We start from the raw sequence: 22,013 nt of genomic DNA on the forward strand, positions 1-22,013 counted from the left end.
CTCTTAGCCTGAAATAGCTTGGAAGCCTGTCAGCGACCGAGATGTCATGTGCAACGTCTACATGTTTCTTCTATTGGAGTGAAAGTGGCCGCAAATACGTCGGCTAATGCGTCCATTTTTGCTTCCGGTTCACAGACAGGCTGATCGTCAACCAGCGGAGTAGGAACGCGTTGCGTGCGGCGGAGAAAACGCTTCGTTGTCCACAAAGCCATGCCGTCGTCAAGACGGAGAGTGGCGACCATGTTGCTTCAGTCCTGGTTACGGCGGTTTCTCTTGGCTATCTTAATAATACGAAGCATCTAGTTCAGAAGACGCATGATGGCTGTATGTTTCATTCCCTCCAGTTCCCTGTACACCCGATTTTTCTCCGTTATAGGCTCTAGGATGTCCAGCAGCAGCTGAAGGGAGCGATGCCTCGCAGTGCGCAGTACAGGCGGTTTTTCTGCGTTTGAGGCAGCGAGAGGAAAGTGTTGTGTCGCTTCGTCCACGACGTCTGCAGGGCGAGCGAGTCTGCCACGATTTCTTGGCAGCGGTCCCAATTAATGTCATCGAGGGATAACCTCCTCATGGGTTGCTACAGGGCGTCCAGATCAACGTCGAACACCACAGGGTAGTGATCTGATATCAGAGCATTCCGTGTAGTTACAGTTATCTGGTGTGGAACACCCCTAACGATGGCGAAGTTGAAGATGTCCGATTGACGGCAGGCAGGGAACACAGTCAAGTCATATGGTCCCACCATAATCGCCTCATGACATTCAGCGAATGTGTGAAGGCACTGTCCTGCGGCAGTGGTGAACCTGGAGTGCCAGGCGATGAACTTGCAATTGAAATCTCCAGAAATGAAGACCTTAACCCTGATGGACAGCAGGGCATTGATGTCCGCTGGTTCCAGAGGACTGGGCAGTGGTCTATACAATGTGACAAATGTGGTTTTGCCCACCGAGGTGTGGACGACGAGCCGGCCGCGGTGGCCAAGCGGTTCTAGGCGCTTCAGTCCGGAACCGCGCGACCCTTACGGTCGCAGGTTCGAATCCTGCCTCGGGCATGGATGCGTGTGATGTCCTTAGGTTAGTTAGGTTTAAATAGTTCTAAGTTCTAGGGGACTGATGACCTCAGATGTTAAGTCCCATAGTGCTCAGAGCCATTTGAACCATTTTTTGTGGACGACGACGTTGGCTCCCAGAGAATTTGACCGAATGATGAGTATTTAAAAAATGGCTCTGAGCATTATGCGACTTAACTTCTGAGGTCATCAGTCCCCTAGAACTTAGAAGTACTTAAACCTAACTAACCTAAGGACATCACACACATCCATGCCCGAGGCATGATTCGTACCTGCGACCGTAGCGGTTGCACGGTTCCAAACTGTAGAGACTAGAACCGCTCTGCCACCACGGCCGGATGATGAGCATTTCCTTTCGGACACAGTACCGTTCCTCTGTCCGCCATTGGCCGCTCAGACGTCGACACCAAGTTACAGATGTTTCTCGCTGTTTAAAAAAAATGTCAAAAGCTTCTTCACGAAGAAACTGAGAGTTCACCAGCTTAACTGTACACGGCGTTGGCGTTCTACGCGACGATCGCCAGTCCTCTAACACTTCCCACTATGTGTCTGTGGGTGTTTGGTGTCGGTAGCAGCAGGTGCTGCTATCGGCACTGCAGCGGTGTGTTGCTGCAGCGAGGCCTCAAATCAACTTCGTCACATTGGACACGAGGGGCACGAGCTCCGTAATTAGGCTGATTAAGTTGGCATTTGAAGCTGCAGGCGCAGTCGTGGCTCACGAACGGGGGTCAGCAGCTGCTTCGCTGCTCTACTGATGAAGGCGTCTTCTTCCTGTCGGCAGTAGGACGACCTCCGCGACTGCTGGATAAGCAGCCTGGCCGAGACGATGATGTGGCAGAAGCAGGACAACGTTGTTCCACATGTGACTGTTGGGCAAGAGCGCCATCTTCAGACACAGATGGAGGGGGAGAAGTCCTCCTGGAGACTGCCCTAGCGAAGGTGACACCATGTCGCGTCGTTGCTGGTTTCTTCGGACGTGGCCCAGGAAGCGGTAGCGCTTAAAACCGTCGCATCCGCGGTAGATGGCCACTTGATCTATGTCATAGACTACCCGCAACTTGGTTTCTGGGTGTAGGGACAGGTCCAGGCACGTCCAGCATGGTTATTGGCACATTTCACGCACTTCTTTGGCGTTGAACAGTGTCGTATGATGTGATTGATGCCATGGAAATGGAGACATTGCACTGATCCCCTCTTGGAACGGAGATCTTCAGTGCATGGTGACGTCAGTAATACACTTTAGGCGACGCAACTTTCGGTTCTCCACTGTGTCAGAGCAAATGAGCAGGAATAATGGCATATCTTTTCACGCTTCTGGCACCTTCATCTTCACCGTCCGAACGTCGAAATCCAGGTCAGCGAGTTCTTGATGCAGATTATTTGTTTCCATGTTGAATGGTAGGTCACAGACGACAGTCTTTAGGACCTTTGTGGGGAGGAGGCATGTATGTAGAAGGAATGGACTGCTGCGTGACTCAGCAATAATCTTCAGGCGTGCAGAGTGTGACCCTGTACAGGTCATGCTCGGCCACCTACACGTTATATATCGCCCTTGTCCAACTACACAGAAGCTGCTGCAGTTCCTTGTATGCTTACCGGATGGGAGGACGACCGGCGAACGAGTAGCGCAGGAGAGTGTAGTAATTCTTCCGGCGCGTCAGTGAGCGCCTCAACGTATCTGTGACGTCAGATGGCAGTGACATGGTGAGCTGCATTCTTCTGACAGTTCTGCAGGCCGGTACGAAACCGTCGACGTCAGGAGCGTCATTCGGTTTACCATCTTCCATTTCGGCGAGCTTCGAACGGCGCAGTTCGTAACAGGTGCTCTTCTCTTGTTACCTGGGCTTTTTTCTGGGAGGCTGAGGGGCGGAGGTACTCTCGTCTTCAGGGAGTGGAACACATAGCGTTGTTGTGACAATATCCGTAGCCGTGTCCACCTGTCCATTGCCATAGCGTGAATCGTGATCAGTGGGTGGTCAGGTGAGGCCGCCAACCGCGCATGCGCTACCGGACGGCGATCTGCCACGCCCTCCCCGTAACGAATCTGCGCGCGCACCTTCTCCTCGTGACTGCTCACCCAAGCGAGCCTGATGCCTCTGAGGGGCGGTGCACTACTAATTCAGTTCAAGCACCTGTCAGCGGGCTCACTGGCATGTGCAGGGATAAAATTGCGTATAATCATAACCTTCTCTCGCGTCTGGCTGCTCGGAGTGTGGCTGTTTGCTGTATAACCAGTGAGAAGAAGCAGTCAGACTAACCGGAAAATAATTTCTGGCGCTCCCAAGTTGCCAGACTCGCGCATGCGCAGAACTGTCTTAAGTAGGACAGGGGTAGACTCCACGTTCCTCGTGGTTTGCTTGTTGCTGGTTCTTCAATCTCTTTCGTTACAGTTCCCGTGTTCAACTATCGCATGTTTACGATTCATCGTTAATTGCAAGGTAAGGTAAGCATATTCCTATAAAATTACCTTCACTGGTAGAACTGCAGTTGACTGAAACATGAAACTTATCAGTGCCGTTTACTCCAGACGTTCACCAAACCGGAATCGGATTTTCTGTTGAGTGACGAGTAGTTGGATTTGTTGCATCGTACCAGAAGATAGAAAAACGACAATTATTTCGAGAATATGGTGCCACAGTATAGCGACACTGAATTTATGGAACATTTTCGTGTGCAGTGTCATGTGACAGAGGAGTTAAGTGAAAACTTCAGGAACTCTAGCCATTATAGTATGATCCGGGGGCAAACGGGAAGCTGCTTGCACTACAGCGCATTCTCATCTTTCTGTGGTTTGCTGACCACAAAGTGACAAGTTTTAGAGACGTGGCAGACAGATTTAGCATAACAGCTATTGATCCACTACTATGTGCAGGTATCCAACCAGAAATGGGACGCGAAGCCTTTCAGCAGAGAAAATACCAAACACGGGTTTATACGTCATCATAATCGCGCATGCGGAGTGATGCCTGTTTTTTTAGCGCTCGAAAGTATCTCTCTGGCAATTGCTCAAACGATTTTTTCTACGTCGAAACTTCTGTATGAAATTCTTGAAGCTTACCGTATTTGTTGTACTCGTCTATTTTTCGACATATTTGACTTAGAAAGCAGGGACTCCTTCGCCGGACATCCTATACTCAAACCATTATGAACGACTGCATTTGAATATGATACAAATCTTCATCCCATGCTATACATGGGATGGCACATACAATGAGGTGACAGAAGTCAAGGGATAGCTCCTAATGTCGTGTCGGACCTCCTTTTGCCCGACATCGCTCAGCAACTCAACGTGGCATAGACTGAAGTTGTTGGAAGTCCCTGCAGTAATACTTCCATGCTGCCTCTACAGCTGTCCATAATTGCGAAAGTTTTTTGGATGCAGGATTTTGTGCACAAACTGACCTCTCAATTGTGTCCGATCACTGTTCGTTGGGTTCATGTCGCTCGATCTCGGCAGAGAAATAATTCACTCGAATTGTCCAGAAAGTCCTTCACACCAATAGTGAACAATTGTGGTCCTCTGACATGGCACATTGTCGTCCATAAAAATTCCGTCGTTGTTTGGGAACATGAAGTCCATGAACGGTTGCAAATAGTTTCCAGGTACCCGAACATAACAATTCCCAGCTAATTCAGTTGGACCGGAGGACCCAGTCCATCCCACGCAAATGCAGACCACACAATTATGGAGCCACGACCAGCTTGCACAGTGCCTCGTTGACGACTTCGGTCCATGGCTTCGTGGGCCCTGCGCCACACTCTACCCTATCATCAGCTCTTACCAACTGAAATCGGGACTCATCTGACCCAAGGCCACGGCTTTCCAGTCGCCTAGGGTCAACCGATTGAGTCACGAGCTCAGAAGAGGCACTGCAGGCGATATCGCTCTATTAGCAAAAGCACTCGCGTCGGTCGTCTGCTGCCGTAGCCCATTAACGCCAGATTGTGCCACACTGTCCTGAAGGATACGTTCATCGCCGTTGCACATTGATTTCTACGGTTATACCACGCAGTGTAGCTTATCTGTTAGCACTGACAGCTTTACGCTAACACCGTGCTCTCGGTCGCTAAGTGCGTCGTCCGTGGTGAATTCTTGGCACTGTGGATATTGGATTCCCTAACGATTTCCGAAGTGAAATGTCCCATGCATCTAGCTCGAACTACCATTCCGGGTTCAAAGTCTTTAAATTCCCGTTTGAGGCCATATTCACTTCGGAAACATTTCTGCATGTATCAAAAAATGGCTCAGCACTATGGGACTTAAAATTTGAGCTCATCAGTCCCCTAGACGTAGAACTACTTAACCCTAACTAACCTAAGGACATGACACACATTCAAGCCCGATGCAGGATTCTAACCTGCGACCGTAGCAGCAGCACGGTTCCGGACTGAAGCACCTAGAACCGCTCGGCCACAGCCTGCATGGATCATCTAAGCGCAAATGACATCTCTGCCAAAGCATTGCCCATTTACACCTTGTGTACACGATGCTACCGCCATCTGTATGTATGCATTTGCTGTCCCATGACTTTTGCCACCGCAGTGTAATGTGAAGACACACAACAACTGTTAACCTTACTTTGTACATATCATAACGTTAAGGATGTACAAACACAAAGGCTGTATGATTATGAAATACCCATTTAATGATTTCTGAGTATTTTTCAAAGCATAAATTTAAAACCGTCAACTTTTTCACATCAGGCTATATATTTTGCCTTGGAAGATGAAGGTTTCTAGTTTAATAGAAGAATTTATTTCTAACTAATGTGATTACAAATATTTCATAAACTGCTCAATAGAAATTTGTCACCTCCCCCATGAATTGCAGAGCTTGTTGTTGTTTTCTATTATTAACATCAGAAACCTCTTTCTGAATACTATTTTGACCATAGGAAATCGCTAAGTTGAGATACCTGTGTAATGTAAAGCCGCAGTCTCAGTTTTCAGTTCACTTTTTAGAGCACAATGTATCTCCAATAATAATGGCAACATTGCGACCTAGATACACTGTTCTATCTGTGAATATGTCTCGAACGCTCATTTCAAATGTAGATTCTACGAACGTTGTCACTTAAGAGCATTACAGTAAGTTATTCGTGGAACTGGCGTACACCTCAGCGACGTCAATCGAACATTGAGCCGCTACAGAAAATTTGCCTCGTAGTGGTCGCCCACTGTCAACGACACCAACCGATCGCTTCCTACAAGTTATGGCTCACAGGTACCATGAGGAGAATGCATCTGAACTACTTGCTGCCTTTCGTGAGGCAACTACGAAGACCGTGTCGACCCACGCATTTCGCAACCGTTACCACGTGATCAATTTCAAATCTAGTCATCCATTACGAACAACCGTCCCCCTCACACCACTGACGACTCCAGTACTGCAGTGCTCCAAGAAGGTGGGCGCTGAGACCTGGAATGTGGAGCAGGTCAATACTGTCGTGTTCGCTTCTCTGCACGATTTGTCTGGCGCATGATGATCTCCATATAAGAGAGTAGGGGTGTCCAGGTGCCAGTGCACCTCTCAGACACGCAGTTCCCCAGATTCAGTAGGGAAGTGAGTCAGTCATAATTTGTGTTGGTATAGTGCTCTTTTATCAGACGGCTGTCGTCGCTGTCGAGGATAATTTTAAGACGTGCAGCATTCGCACAGGATCATTGAGCCTATCGTCCAGTCCTACAGTCGACATCTCGGCGAAGGGTCCGTCTTTCAAGACGATAATGCACGAGGTAGACCACGATCACCTCGTGAACATATTCGTCTTAACTCCGCCCAAACAGGCCATGAAGGCCCAAAGGTAACGACTGGCCGCCGTGTCATGCTCAGCCCACAGGTGTCACCGGAAGCGGATAAGAGGGGCATATGATCAGCACACCGCTCTCCTGGCCGTATGTCATTTTCCGAGACTGGAGACGTCACATCGCAACCAAGTAGCTCCTCAGTTTGCCTCACAAACGCTGAGTGCACCCCTCTCGCCAACAGAGCTCGCCAGCCCGACAGCGCTTAACTTCGGTGATCTAACAGGAACCGATGTCACCGCCGCCGGAAGGCCGTCGGCCGAACATAGTGGTCTAGAATGAAGAAATAAATCGAAATCGATTGGCCTGCGATATTTGCCGGCATAAAACCATTGAGCATGCTTGGGACCAGTTGAAACTTTCAGTGCGTCGCTATGGGCCCCCTCCTTCCACAGTGGGTGTTCTCAAGCAGTACCGCCGCCGAAGAGTGGAACATCCATAAGGTATAACATATCGGCCGCATTGTGGACCGCATACCGAGGAAGAACGAAGCATGTTAAACGGCGCAGGCCGGAGAGGCCGAGCGGTTCTAGGCGCTACAGTCTGGAACCGCGTAACCGCTACGGTCGGAGGTTCGAATCCTGCCTCGGGCATGGATGTGTGTGATGTCCATACGTTAGTTAGGTTTAAGTAGTTGTAAGTTCTAGGGGACTGATGACCTCAGCTGTTAAGTCCCATAGTGCTCAGAGCCATTTGAACCATTTGTTAAACGGCACGGGATAGAGCAGCATGGCCGCGCTGAGTGGCCGCTCGGTTAGAGGCGCCATGTCACGGACTGCGCGGCCCCTCCCGCCGGAGGTTCGAGTCCTCCCTCGTGCATGGGTGTGAGTGTTGTGCTTAGTTTATGTTGTGTGTAAGTCTAGGGACAGATGACCTATGCAGTTGGTCTCTTAAGAACTCACACACATTTGAACATTTGAGAGCAGCATGGTACTAAATATTATCCAGCAGCAGATTTTGACTTCGCAGATGTGTAAAGACGTGCTCTTCCAAGCAGACTGTGTTTCGTTATTGTTTTGCTTTTATTTAACAGTTAAGTTTCTTTCAACTTCATAAGGCTTCTTACGTCATTCATTGTTCCCCTCGAATGTAAACCCACGCACGTTTTCAGACACGAAGGAGGTGTAAACTTTTTAGAGCAGTTTATTATTGAAATAAATGAATGAAACATAAGCGTGCTAGAATGTCTTCATGTAGATAATAAGCTGGAGTGTATAATTCGTGTAGGATGAAGTTAAACACTGATTCAAATTACGAATGTACGTAATTAGCACAATTATTTACCGTAAATAAACCAGTAACTATAATGTTCTTTATAAAAAAGTGAGAAAATTCGGTCTACTCGGCACAAAGGTAGGAACTGACGTAACAATACAGAAAATTAATGAAAGCAGTAATCACGTGTTACCTGAGAAAAACCTTGTACTTAGAACGTAGAGAGGGGAACGTTTCAGGAAAGCACACATGCGAAAGGTAAAGTGCAGAGGAACGTGAAAAATAAATTTGTGTAGAAAAAGAATTGGCACAGAGTGAAAGACACGCCGTCTCATGAATGAAGCTTAGAAGTATTAAACGAAAATACAGATAACATGTCCCGACAGATTAAAACTGTGCGGCGCACCAAGAATGGAAGCCAGATCTCGGCCTTTCGCGAGCAGATTTATCTTTCAGGCTGAAAGACTATGTGCCACCACATTTCCACCACTTTCCAAATTCCGGAATGTCTCTCCTACATATCTTGCACGGAATACGGTTTAGATACAACACAAGTGTTGATCCTCGATAATTCATTCGGGGAAAAAGTGGTGACAGCGAAAGAGAAAGATGTGGTTTCAGCTACTGTTTCTGCGTGCAGTTTTAATCTGCTAAGAAGCTTTGTCAAAGCGAACACTCCACTGCAGAGTGAAAGATTAATTTTGGAATACACGTGTTCGTATGGAAACAGGAAGAAAATGACTGCACGGGAGTGAATAGTAAACGAAAAACGAGCAATCATTGTGGAAAGGTATTAAAAATGCGTATGTGGTAGCGTGGAGCGACTCACTTGCGAGAAGGCGCTGTCGGCTGTCGGCCGTGGAGCACCAGGCACTGGCTGCGGCGCCGCGCGTGAGCCCCTCTCTGCACACACACACATCACCACAATCAAGCAATCTCCAACATCAAAAGGAATATAATACACATCTGAAAACTAAATACATCTCCGAAGGTAGTTCTCTTCGATAACATTTCACTTTTTGCAAAATAATAATATAATGAAACGCTGTTCTTTTCTATGTAGCCTTTCTCAAACGATTGCCAGGATTCTGTCCTGTAAAACAATTGTTTTATTCGCTTGTTATACTCTCATATCGCAGTTTGCAATTAGCTAGTTACCTTTTCATTATTGGTAAAATGTTTGAGAGGAGCTAAAACAAAACTCCCTAGAAATTAAATAATGGATTTTTGTCCGAAATTTCGTAGCCAAACGTAGAGTCGGAAATGGACAAGTAAGGTATCAAATTGACAGGATGAGGTCAAATTAAAAAAAAATGGTGTTAAAAAACTTAATTAGTGATCAGAGGGAAAATTGGAATATTTCAGGAACAGCTGTTGCTAGCTATGTAAATGAAATGTCAGAAGCTCATCTTTTCAAGGCCTATCTATTCTGCAAGTTGGTGTGATATTAACTTGCCAAGAAATAATTCTGAAATGAATAAATTGAAAAAAGCGGTCAAATGTTTTGTGAAATTATTTGTCTAAAAGTAAGAACTAAAATAGATTAGAGAAATATTAGTATCGCCTTTGAATGACGCTCGAAATCATGTACAGAAACTGAGGTGCTGATTGAGAATTTGAAGTTCATTGTTTAACTTAGATAACTGTATGATATTTGTCTGGTGGCTTATCTAGACAGTGCAGCGTCTGTTACACCGTCGCCAAGGTAGCCCCTGCGGGCTGGCAACACATCTAACACCACACAGGACCGAGGTTGTCTATGCCCAAGGCGTAAGCAGTGGTAAACATTGGCTGTTTTGGAAACAGACATTCTGCGTATTACTTTCTGCAGAGGGAGTTCGAGATGGTCTGCGGGAAGTATTACTACAGCAACATCTGATTGGCTGGCCGATACTATTTAAAGGCTATAAAGGCTAGAACCAGTACCGGAAGTCTTTTCCTCTCTTCCCTCCCTTTTCTTCCCCCTCATCTCTCCAGGTCACCCCCATCTGCCCTTGTCTGTGGTGTGTCATCTTCGTGCCGACTTTTTAGTGCAGTGTTTCCAGTGATTGTTAAGTGTTGTGCGTCTTTTCCGAAGTGTTGCGAACGGACATAATACTGTCGCTGGGTGATTTTTATATCTCTTGCGAACAGAATCCAGAATCTCGCCGTGTTTTTTAATTGTGTGTCTACTACTTTCCCTGTCTGCTTCCTGTGTATTTTATCATCATGGCCCACCATTTGTTTTATGTTTTAACTTCCCACAATTTTCCGCCGTTTTTTATCGCCTGCTTTTATTGTTTCTTATCTTTTTATGTTTTAAAAATTCTGTAGGCTGAAGAGCGGCGTACTAAGCTGCTGCCACCCCGCCCCCTTCGGGGGGAATCGAAATTCAATAAAGGAAAAAGAAAAAAACACCGGAGGTCAGTTCACGCCGAATACCGACCTCAAGGACGTATCCACGGAAGACTACATCTTCGCCATCGGAACAGGACTTGGAATTCAGTGTATGTGTGTTATCACGGACGCTTGTGTGAAACTTAGAAGTTATCTTTTGTTGCCTCTAGTAGGAAATTCTTACCGGCTTTATGATTGTGTCTTTTCGCTGTTATTCAGTCATTTCCATGTAGACTCACATACATAGAAGTTGTGTTACAGAAACTTTCAAACTGTCAGTTACAAAAGTGTCATTTGCTATAAATGAATTCAAGCATTATTCAAAGGTGCGTCAAACGTTTCTCTAACCCATTTCATTTATTACTTTCAGGCAAATTACTTCATAAAACATTTGACAGTGCTTTCCAATTTTTATTAATCGTCGTTATTAAAATTTTATTAAATTATGTGACTTTAGTATTTTTATCATAACTTGGTTTTAAAATATTTAATCTTTTCATGTTTTCATAATAATTTCTGAAAATTAATGAAAAATTCCCATCCAAAATCTAAACGATTATGTTAGCTTAAAAATAGATTACGCATGATCTAATACTGATCTTTTAACACACCTTTAAATGCAATATTCTCTTTTAATATAACAAATGGTAAATACCAAAATTCCTGTTGAAGGAGCAGCTAGAAGAAACGGAAATGGAAACGAATACATACCCGATAAATGAGAACAACCAACGACTGGTCTAGAGTGCTGCCAATACGAGCTGATCCACAGCGTTAAACGGGAATCGTTGTTCTCTCCTGTGGTACACGAATACGCAACGAAATTTGGAACTACTGAGTTCTCTGTTCTCTCAATGCCAAAATTTCACTCGTCAGTTCGAGTCATCATTTCGGGAGTGTAACTCGATTTTTCAAACTCTTATACCTGTTCCCACACAATAGCATCACTCATAAAGGTTATTACGCCAAAATAACATTTTTTCAGTATTTCTAAGAGGAATACGCTCTGGGAATTGTGTCATAACGTGAAGGCTATTGCAGCGTAATATTTTTTTTGTTATTCTAGACTTTGCTGATGGATGACATTGCTACAAAATCAAAATATTCTGCGTAATACCCTCTCTGGTTTCTCTGGGTGCAGCTAAAACATTGCGATGGACTTGACATTGAAAAGTTGAAGAGCAGTCTGAGTATGAAATTGTTATTGGGATCAGTGACGGTCGCTCGCTGAAAGTCAGCGAGCACTGGTGACAACGTAGAAACGCTGCATTGCACACCAAGGTAAGGTTGAAAGTGAAGGTACTTCATCGCTGCTTGCCGCCCACGTGTAATGATATGTTATATGCGAGTATCCTTATTGTAGGAGACTGTGAATGTGGAATGTACGGCCCGATTCTGTTGGTGATGATAATGAGAGTCGAGGGAGAGGGCAAATCCCATCCTAGCACATAGCATACTTCGCTCCCAAAACTCCAATAGGGACGCCGATCATAGTGTCTTCACCTGACGAGCGGATCACTGTCATTAGTGCCACTTGGTCTCACTCATACGATAATGAAGAGAGAATTTGAATTTAACAGAAGACTTTGCAACAGAGTCGGATAACGAGGAACATTAAGCGACCGCTCCTCTTCCCTTTCGTTGGCAACAAAATATTGTTAATGAAAATTTCTTCCAACATCATGATATCACCCAGAGACCTCCGGGACAGCTTTAAAAATTGCTTTTGTTAGCGACATCTTGCCTCTTTTATTAACTTCTATGGGATAAGTATGTTGTTTAATATACGATTCTCATATAATATGAATCAACGTTACTACTTGTAATGTTGTTAACTTATTATGAAGTTCTTACTCACAGGTATGAACATTCTTTTGTAGATCATCACGAAAAATGACCATAACGATCGAAACCGGTCACTGAATAAAACAAATTGTTGCGATCATAGAATTTTTGGTTTCTTCATATTGTCAGACACTGAAACGCCGTTATCTTCAGGGAACCATCTTATCCCTCATGGTCGCGCAACTCTCTTATCAAGATACTATAGGCTACCACGTCTCGTGTGAAAGAGAAGAAAGGTTAAGTTTTGACTTCCCGTCGACAACTAGATCTTTACAATCGGACCATAAGCTCGAATTCCAAGAGACGCGGAAAGAAATCGGCCGTGTTGTTGTCAAAGACATTCGTCTAAAACGATTTTGAAAAGTCAAGGAGAATCTAAATCTGGATGGCCGGAGATAAATCTGACTCAGCTCCTCCTTAATGCCTGAACCAGTGTATACCCCAGCCGGTAGCGCCAAACCGATGTCACGATTGTTGACGACGTCTTAGAAAGCCGGCCGCTGTGGCCGAGCTGTTCTAGGCGCTTCAGTCCGTACCCGTGTTGCTGCTACGGTCGCAGGTTCGAATCCTGCCTCGGATATGGATGAGTTGATGTCCTTAGGTTAGTTAGGTTTAAGCAGTTCTAAGTCTAGGGGACTGATGACCTCAGATGTTAAGTCCCATAGTGCTCAGAGCCATTTGAACCATTTTTGAACTTCTCAGAATATATAAGGGGCGAACAAAAAGTTTCCGTTCTAAGGCCGAACAGGCCAGAATCAGTATGCCGGTCAGGCGAAATCGTCGTGAACATTGAGCCAATCGTCTGACCTACGCACCAGGTGGAAGATACCCGTTTGGTAAAGCTGTCTAGCTGCCTGAAGAAGTACGTAAGTGCCTGCTGCACATCCTCATCTGACAGGATTCGTCTACACTTTAGGTCATTTTTTAAGAGGCAGAAGGCGTGACAATCGCATAGAGAGAGATCAAGATTATATGGCGGATGCTCGAGTGTCTCCCACTTGAAGCATAACTTCTACGTTACAACATTTGTGATACGCAGACGTACTTTTTAATGAAGCAGCGGCACCTCTTGTCGCACCTCTTCACAACGTTGGTTTACGACAGACATGCTGCAGCATACACATTCTTCATTCTCTGACGGACATCTACCGGTGTTTGTGCTTCGGCAGCGAAGAAAATAGTAGTAGCCCTTTGGTCTTATTTCGAGGCATTTGGCAATAACGTCGCCACAGTTCACGTTCCAGTAATTATGGCACGCACGTCGGAAAGCACGAATGCCACACTAATCCCTTGGCTACATGTCGGTGCATATACACACGGATCGGAGTCGCGTCAAGATGCACGTCTAGCAACGCCCTCAAACGGAAACTTTTTGATCGCCCCTTATAATTTCAAATACTTCTTCACTAATGATGTCCTGAAAGGTGGATGTCTAGAACATTATTTTAGTGCATTTGTGATAGAGGTGCTCGTATTGCCCGATGACAACCCGTACCACGACGCCAGGTACTGGCGCTGTACAACAATAACGAATGCAATCGTAGATATCCTTAGAAAGGCACTGCTACCATTGTTGAGGAACAGAGCATCATAAAAGCCAACAAAGATCAACTGGTTTACTAATTATGCGTAAACGCTATAGTAGTTGGAATACATGATTAAATTTGTCGGAGCGAAAATTAATACACAAAGGTGCCACTCCTGGCAGCAACAATGGCTATAACCCAGTTGGGCAGCGAGCCGAACTTAAATGGATGGTTCAAATGGCTCTGAGCACTATGGGACATAACATCTATGGTCATCAGTCCCCTAGAACTTAGAACTACTTAAACCTAACTAACCTAAGGACATCGTACAACAGCCCGCCATCACGAGGCAGAGAAAATCCCTGACCCCGCCGGGAATCGAACCCGGGAAACTGAAAAGGAGGACAAACGTCATTGGATACCTTCTAATACCGTGTCGGAGTGCCTTCTGCCTGGCGTAGGGCTGGAGCTGGACGTGGCATGGACTCAACAAGTCGTTGGAAGCCCCTGCAGAGATGCTGAGCAGTGCTGCCTCTACAGCCAGCCATAACTGCGAAAGTGTTTCCGGTGCAGGATTTTCTGCACTAACTGACCTCTCGATTATATAGCGTGAATGTTCGATGCTGGACGTAGGTTGTGTTCCAAAAATGAACAGCATGGAGACCGAGGTGATGACACTTTCTGCAGGACCTGACCATCATTTTGTAGGACAATGCTCAAGCACGTACAGTGCAAGCTGTTACTGATTTGTTTGACTGATGGGGTGCTAAGTGCTATTCCACCTACTGTACTTCCCTGAGTTAAGCCCTGGTAAGTTCAGCTCGATTTATAAACTGCAGGAAACACTTCATGGCATTCGATTCAGAGCTGCTACAAATCGTTGGACAATAGATCGCGCCGCTCCAACTGTCAACACAACTGGCCCTGCTAAAAATGGTTCAAATGGCTCTGAGCACTATGGGACTTAACATCTATGGTCATCAGTCCCCTAGAACTTAGAACTACGTAAACCTAACTAACCTAAGGACATCACACAACACCCAGCCATCACGAGGCAGAGAAACAATTAAAATCGCTCAAAAGAGGAAAGGCCGCTGGTCCTGATGGGATACCAGTTCGATTTTACACAGAGTACGCGAAGGAACTTGCCCCCCTTCTTGCAGCGGTGTACCGTAGGTCTCTAGAAGAGCGAAGCGTTCCAAAGGATTGGAAAAGGGCACAGGTCATCCCCGTTCTCAAGAAGGGACGTCGAACAGACGTGCAGAACTATAGACCTATATCTCTAACGTCGATCAGTTGTAGAATTTTGGAACACGTATTATGTTCGAGTATAATGTCTTTTCTGGAGACTAGAAATCTACTCTGTAGGAATCAGCATGGGTTTCGAAAAAGACGATCGTGTGAAACCCAGCTGGCGCTATTCGTCCACGAGACTCAGAGGGCCTTAGACACGGGTTCACAGGTAGATGCCGTGTTTCTTGACTTCCGCAAGGCGTTTGACACAGTTCCCCACAGTCGTTTAATGAACAAAGTAAGAGCATACGGACTATCAGATCAATTGTGTGATTGGATTGAGGAGTTCCTAGATAACAGAACGCAGCACGTCATTCTCAATGGAGAGAAGTCTTCCGAAGTAAGAGTGATTTCAGGTGTGCCGCAGGGGAGTGTCATAGGACCGCTGCTATTCACAATATACATAAATGACCTGGTGGATGACATCGGAAGTTCACTGAGGCTTTTTGCAGATGATGCTGTGGTGTATCGAGAGGTTGCAACAATGGAAAATTGTACTGAAATGCAGGAGGATCTGCAGCGAATTGACGCATGGTGCACGGAATGGCAATTGAATCTCAATGTAGTGAAGTGTAATGTGATGCGAATACATAGAAAGATAGGTCCCTTATCATTTAGCTACAAAATAGCAGGTCAGCAACTGGAAGCAGTTAATTCCATAAATTATCTGGGAGTACTTATTAGGAGTGATTTAAAATGGAATGATCATATAAAGTTGATCGTCGGTAAAGCAGATGCAAGACTGAGATTCATTGGAAGAATCCTAAGGAAATGCAATCCGACAACAAAGGAAGTAGGTTACAGTACGCTTGTTCGCCCAATGCTTGAATACTGCTCAGCAGTGTGGGATCCGCACCAGGTAGGGTTGATAGAAGAGATAGAGAAGATCCAACGGAGAGCAGCGCGCTTCGTTACAGGATCATTTAGTAATTGCGAAAGCGTTACGGAGATGATAGATAAACTCCAGTGGAAGACTCTGCAGGAGAGACGCTCAGTAGCTCGGTACGGGCTTTTGGTGAAGTTTCGAGAACATACCTTCACCGAAGAGTCAAGCAGTATATTGCTCCCTCGTACGTATATCTCGCGAAGAGACCATGAGGATAAAATCAGAGAGATTAGAGCCCACACAGAAGCATACCGACAATCCTTCTTTCCACGTACAATACGAGACTGGAATAGAAGGGAGAACCGATAGAGGTAGTCAGGGTACCCTCCGCCACACACCGTCAGGTGGCTTGCGGAGTACGGATGTAGATGTAGATGTAGATGACCCCGCCGGGAATCGAACACGGGAACCCGGGCGTGGGAAGCGAGAACGCTACCGCACGACCACGAGATGCGGGCGCCCTGCTGAAAGTATACTACGACTTCCACATCGCTGGAAACGGGTTATACACAATGCTGGTGACTACTTTGAAGGTCGGTAAAACTTTGAAACACGTATCTATTTTGTACGAGCTGTAAACAAATAGTTGCCACTATTAGAGTTTCAACCCTCGTATACACAAATCCTCCTTGTGAAACAGTCTGTCTACTACTGAAAACGTATCCAAATATCGACAGTAGTATCTGAGATAAGCCTTCACATAAAAACAGAGAAAACCTGACGGGAGCCGTAGTTTATAATCCATATATGTATAGAATGCGCCGTACGCTTTGGATATTAATGTTCCGAGCAAGGTTCTGAGGGATAAAAGGACCTGTCAGCTAGAAAGTTGCTACGAAAGCAAATAGAGAATCACACCTTAATAAGATGTCCAAACTCAGTGATAAAAAAAAGCTGAGCGGAACCAAAAGAGCTTAATTTGATGGGTTCAGTGATTCGAAAGTAAAATTTTGTTTTTACACTATGTCGGTGCACAGATGAAATTCATCTACCCTGTCGCTCTTTTTACGAAATTTTAGTGAAGCAAACTCACTAACAGCATCACATAAATAAATTCGATGTATCATCGGCTGACTGATACCCTCAATGTGGCTTGCGGAGAATCGCTAAATTCCAGTTTCCTGACAGTGACTTGGTTAATACGCAACTTCATTCGTTACGCAGTCACAGAGGATAACTACGTAGAACAAAAATGTCCCATGTCCGCAGCTCGTGGTCTTGTGGCTAGCGTTGCTACCTTTGGATCACAGGGTCCAGGGTTCGATTCCCGGCCGGGTTGAGGATTTTCTCTGCCTGGGCACTGGGTGTTTGTGTTGTCTCCATAATTTCCTCGTCATCTCATATTCGTGACAGTGGTTAGACTAGACAGTGTACAAAAATTGGGCTGTGTACAAATTTGTGCTTTATACGAGCGCTGATGACCCCGCAGTTAAACGTCCCACAAACCAAACATCAAAAATGTTCCATAGGTTATGTGACCCTTTATATATCCTCAGTTTCTAAATGATTCCCCGTTTTCTACGGGAATCTAGTAAGACACTAATCGCTTACGTAAACAAGCCGATCCACATGAGATAGTACTCGATAGGTATGCAATATAGCTAACGCACAGATAACGCAGTTACGACCTTAATTGACCAAAGCTACCAGAGAAACTACCGTAGCCTACGCTTACTTACGACAGTCTACAGCAGCCTATAGTAGTCTTACAACTTTACGATAAGTCTAACAGCTCATTCGTTAGTCACTTCCCTCACTGGTGAAATGTCCAGGGTAGTTCAGTAGAAAGCAAAAGGTATCGTATGTTGCCGGAGAAGGAGGGAGATTAGTGTTTAACGTCCCGTCGACAGTGCGGTCATTAGAGACGGAGCACAAGCTCGGACTAGAGAAAGATGGAGAAGGAAAATGGCTATGCCCTCGCGAAGGAACCAGCCCGGCATTTGCCTTAAGCGATTTAGGGAAATCACGGAAAACCTAAATCAGGATGGCCGAAAGGTTGTGTTCTTCAGTACAAGGACAGCGTTGATGTAGCTCTCAAAGTAAAAGTATCCTGTGCAAGTAAATCTCTTTACTACCCAGATACACTGCAACCTACAGTCACTTCAAACCTGTATACTTTACTCAAGCCTCGGTCTCCCTCTGAAATTTTCCCTCCATTACCAAACTGACGATTCCCTGATGTCTCTGGATGTAGCCTATCAACTGATCCCCTCTATTAGTCAATTTGTACCATAAATTGGCTTCCTTCCCAGTTCGATTTAATGCTTCTTCATTAGATATGTGACCTATCCATTCCACGTTCATCTTCAGCATTCTCCTGTAACTCCACAGTTCAAATGCTTCAATTGTCTTCTGATCTGCACTGCTTATCTTTCATGTTTCGCTTCGATACAAAGCTACACTCCAAACAAAGCATGGGGAAAATCAAGAAGAAAGTAAAAGTTACGTAGCAATAATTCCAAGCAGCATCAAATCAACTTACAATAACGTTAGAAGTTCGTTACACTGTTTCTCTCGTATATTGCCGCTGACTGTTAACCGCTTAAGTCCGTACGTCGCGAATTCGTATCATGTCAAAGCGACTGTAATAAATTGAAGGTTCCTTTTTTTTTTTAGTGACACTGACGGTAGCTACAGATCCTACACGAAGCTACTAACAACTGTTATTTGTGATTCCGTCCCATGAATGTTTTGAGTGATTCTCAAGTGACTTACTGTTCACGCCTTTGTTCACGGGCCCCACTCGAGAAGTTGTTTCAATAATTACAGCTAGATACAGATGCAAGCTCATTTCTGAAAATTATTTGTTCGTTCTGTAAATCACATTTTGATGTAACAAATTAGTTGCAGGTTCAAGTTAATTCGAAACTACTATTTGTATATTATATGCATCTTTAGGCTATTGTGTACCTTTGTCGGCGCTTGCAAGAGATGAAATCAAGAGAGGTAAAATCAAATATTTACGTTAATTTGGAGGACCAGAACACTTCAGTGACAGATTGTGTGTATTATTTAGGTATGTATATACTTAAATTTATTACAAGTTTCGAATAATTCATATGAACGTCCGACCTCAGCACGGTTTTGACTGATTACATTTAACTTTTATCGCGATGTGGAAATTTTAATGAACTGCTAGTACACTGAAGCTTTTATTTTATTTGCGATAGATCCCCGAGGTTTTATGCTCCACGGTATGCAAATGGAGATTTCAAGGCTCATGTACTATCTGCGAAGAGGGACTGTGACAGTTTTAAAATCCTAAAAATAAACAAAATAATCTACCAGAATTCAAATCTACAATAACAGAGCCACTCTGCAAGCAGGGGAAAGGCACGACAGATGAAAAGAGAGATAAGTCTCTAGCCAGTACAAAGGCAGAACTAATATACAAGAAGCATCAAAATCCAACAAAAACGGTTCCACTCAAGTCCGCCCATTGTGTTGCAGTTGGTCATTGGCCGTAGGCAGGGACACAAGATCAAATTGTAGAGGGCACGCAGTATTCATGTCTAGTAAATGTAACACTCATCTGCGTAAACAGAACAGAATAAACTGTTTCCGAAATTTTCACGAGTGGTAATGCTATATTGTATTATAAATAATTATTTAAAATGTATACCACCATGTATTTTTTCAATTCTTAATCAAATAACTACTGTCAATGCATCATCCAAATGTTCAATAAAAATCTTTTACTAAATAGTGTGCTGCCAATGTTCAGTTTCTCAAATGCTTGTTGTTGGAAGTATGCGACGTACATAATTATATTGATAGGTATAACATATCTTAGATTTTTCCTTATGTATCCTACAGCACTTCATTACTGTTCACAAAACATGATTTTTTAGATTTCTTATTTCAGTTAGAAATTTATTCCGATATTAACACAGCTTTTCAGAACAGTTTCTAAAAGGCGAAATTTGTGTTAAGACACTTTTGTGGTTTATTCATCAGAATTCGCACATGTTGGATACCTAATTTACCCTGTTAACGCACTTCGTACATGAATATCTTCCTTTCTAATTCAGGCATACCTGATTTGAACACTGAGTTAGTTTGTGCGGTGACCAAGGCATTCGACCTGCATTCGAAACGAGCTAGATTCAGGATATCCCTTGGCCATGAAGATGTAGCCAAAACGACGATGAGAAAGAAATTAGAACGGAAATTTCTGTGTACTCTGAACGAAATCGAAAGGAGCCACTGGGAAGTAGAACCTTTGAATGGATTACGAGGTGTACTCTACTGATTTAATCTGAAAATCACTACTTGCGAAAGTCAGGTGTTTGGGCGTCGGGTACACATTTCGCATGATACTCGGAACCTGTCACTAACATTCAATAAAAGGCATTATTGTGACAGAGCTGAGCGGCAGCTATTCACCCATGTTAGAAATATTGTTGTACCGGATGTGGTCATTTCTATGCGCAACCGAATTCCAGGCTGCCGTCGTGTTCTTCCGCTGTCAGCTTGGAAAGGCGCAAGCACGATGTCATCCACATAGAACGGCTATGACGTAACTGTGGTACCAACAGCTATCGACCAAGCGATATTGTTCATTTTAAGTGGCGTGCACAGCGGGAATTTCAACCGTCTGCGGTTTGCTTTCTGCTGACGCAATGCCAGCCACTCTAGTTATTGGCATCAGCGCATCTCCCGGGCCAGAACCGCAATCAGACCCCTTCGTCAAACGTGGTGAACTAGTGGGGAGGTACGAAATGTCTCCTATATTTTTATGACCTGTACGAGAGGAACTTAATATTGTTTTATGAACACAGATTTCAAATGTTCCCACATTTAAGGTGGATAAATTAATACAGTTTCTTAGAAAGTATATTGCGAGAAAATAACTCTAGGGAACTCTCGACTAATAGTTGAAACGCGCTTTTCTAGGAAAATATGAAGTAAATTACATGGTGAAAGTGTTTACAAAATAAATTTAAGTATTTACTACACAACTATTTCCTGTGTTTGGGAGGCAGAAAAGTATCCCACGCTTATTTATAATTATGAGCTGCTAGTTGTTACCAGGATAAAAGTAATGGACTCGAACAAAAAATCTTCGTGTCGTAACTCACTGCTTGAAGGAAAAACACGTCGAAAGAATATTGAAGGAGGAAAATGTTTATACAGGTGTCGCTCTTCATAAAATCTTCTTACTTTTTTATAGTATTATCACAGATGACATATGCATTAACACCAATGCTTAGTGACATAAAATGATAGAAAAAAGAGTAAATACTATTTTTTCAGAAGCATAATTAACAGGTCTCCCTAAGAACCATGGACATTGTGATGGTGGTGACTTGCGTGCCTCAACGATGCAAGTAGCCGTACCGTAGGTGCTATCAAAACGAAGGGGTATCTGTGCAGAAGACAGACAAACATTTGGTTGCTGAAGAGGGGCACCAGCCTTTTCAGTAGTTGCAGGGGCAACAGTTTGTGTTATTAACTGATGTAGCCTTGTAACATCACCCATCAAGACCTTGTTGCGTTGGTACTGAGAAGGTTGGAAGCAAGGTAAAACTACACTCGTTGGCCTTCCCGAGGTCATGCACCTCTAGTGTGTGTTAAATGATGATGTTATCCTCTTCGCTAAAAAGGGAAATGCATGGGTTAAAGTTAGAAATAGTGAAATTCGGTGGCAGGAGGAAAAGGGCTTTTGGTCAGATGAGTATAGGATTATAAATACAAAAGCAAATAGGGGTAATGCAGAAGTAAGTCTAATAATGAATAAGAAAATAAGAACACGTGAAAGCTGCTATGATCATTATAGCGAACGCAATATTGTAGCCAAGATAGACACGTCACAGTAGTACTAGTTTGTATGCCAATTAGCTCCGCAGATGACGGCGCGCGGAGTGGCTGCGCGGTTTGAGGCGCCTTGTCACGGATTGCGCGGCTTCTCCCACCCGAGGTTAGAGTCCTCCCGCGGGTATGGGCGTGTTTGTTGTTCTTAGTATAAGTTAGTTTAAACAGTGTGTAAGTCTAAGGACCG

At 44.4% G+C, this 22,013-nt stretch overlaps 1 protein-coding gene across 5 annotated transcripts in view; it reads right to left on the reverse strand.

Annotated features, from left to right (window-relative positions):
* LOC126298590 (cAMP-regulated phosphoprotein 21) overlaps positions 1-22,013 on the reverse strand; it is a 1,220,135-nt gene that overhangs the window by 480,200 nt on the left and 717,922 nt on the right. For all 5 annotated transcript variants that reach the window (XM_049989965.1, XM_049989963.1, XM_049989964.1 and 2 more), the window contains one exon: positions 8,916-8,989. The gene's annotated coding sequence lies outside the window, so the exon portion shown is untranslated. The remainder of the gene's footprint in view (positions 1-8,915; positions 8,990-22,013) is intronic.

The sequence above is a fragment of the Schistocerca gregaria genome, chromosome X (genome assembly GCF_023897955.1).
Source record: "Schistocerca gregaria isolate iqSchGreg1 chromosome X, iqSchGreg1.2, whole genome shotgun sequence".
NCBI lineage: Eukaryota > Metazoa > Arthropoda > Insecta > Orthoptera > Acrididae > Schistocerca > Schistocerca gregaria.